Source organism: Euprymna scolopes, chromosome 40 (assembly GCF_053919585.1).
Source record: "Euprymna scolopes isolate OS-2025 chromosome 40, ASM5391958v1, whole genome shotgun sequence".
Classification (NCBI taxonomy): domain Eukaryota; kingdom Metazoa; phylum Mollusca; class Cephalopoda; order Sepiida; family Sepiolidae; genus Euprymna; species Euprymna scolopes.
The window spans coordinates 3734397-3735662 of NC_136521.1; the positions used below are offsets into that span (position 1 = coordinate 3734397).

The 1266-nt window shown below is 37.0% G+C and overlaps 1 pseudogene; it reads right to left on the reverse strand.

The window, feature by feature from the left end:
• Positions 1-527: 527 nt before the first annotated feature.
• On the reverse strand, positions 528-644 carry LOC145265893 (5S ribosomal RNA; annotated as a pseudogene).
• Between the last annotated feature and the right edge of the window lie 622 nt (positions 645-1266).

The window sequence follows — 1266 nt, forward strand, 5'->3', positions numbered from 1 at the left end:
AGATACCTGTGCTTGCGCAAAAAAAAATGTAGTAAGCAGACAGACAGGCTCGAACCTGTAACGCTAGGAGGAAAAGGAGGTGAAAAAAGGGGAAACCGTTTAGTCGTCTCGCCCACGTGACTTGTGCCGCATGTTTCATGCGTACCCCGATATGGTGAATGGCTTTATAAAAATGTCGACGAAAAAGAAATTCCTTCTGGTAGAAAATGGTTGACAGGGATAGAATGAATGTTTTGGGCCAATTTTTTGGATATTTGTTCGCGAAGCGACTGAGCAATCAAGCGATTCTAATTTTGTTGGTCGCGTGTATCGAAAGTTTTAGCGAGACATACAAACATACATAGAAAAAGGTTTCCTTTAGTCTTGATAGTCTATGGATGCCCACTGTAACGTTGCCTGCGCGTGAAATTTTTGTGGCAAGGGTTGCGGAATCTCAAACCACACCTCTCCTGAGTCGACATTGTTAAACACTAGTGGCAATTGGGGGTTCAGAACGACTGGAAACAAATGCCCAGATTAGCGAAAAGCATATACAGCGCCTAGAATTCCGAAATGGTCACCCATCTGGTACTAGTCAGGCTCAACATTGCTTAACTTCGGTGATCTGACGAGAACCGGTGTGTCAACGTGATTATGCCGTACATACATACATACATACATACATACATACATACACATTAACAGACAGGTGAGATTTATATTATATTAATACGATAATTCGCTTCGACTGTATATCCTGAGCATCCCTTAAAATAAAAATGGTATATTCCAAATCGCACCAACCGTTATTATACTGAATTCCCTTAGTATGAAAATGGAATACTCTAAAATGTCAACTAAAAATTGTTTCAAATAGATAAGTTATCGCCAACCAAGTATTATTTGTGAAAATATATTTATTTATATATAGTTATTACATAGGTATTCACGATAATATGGAAAAGAAAAACAAAAATAAAAACAACCCCACAACCTACATATTAATAGATTTTAAAGGAATCGGAATCGGAATTGGTAATTGTATCGGAATCGGGAAAAATATTAGAATAGTCTCATTACTATTATATATGTGTTAACACTTCTCGAAGAGCGCTACTTGGAATACTTGAGACAACTTTAAATAATAAACACAAAATCAGCGCTTTCTCGCGTATTCGTTTGGTAAATTCGATACGGATTTATTTATCTTTTTAAATGTCATCTTATAAAAATAACTCCTGTTATCGATGTACGTCAGAAGCAGAGATGCGTCATTGAATTCTTGGC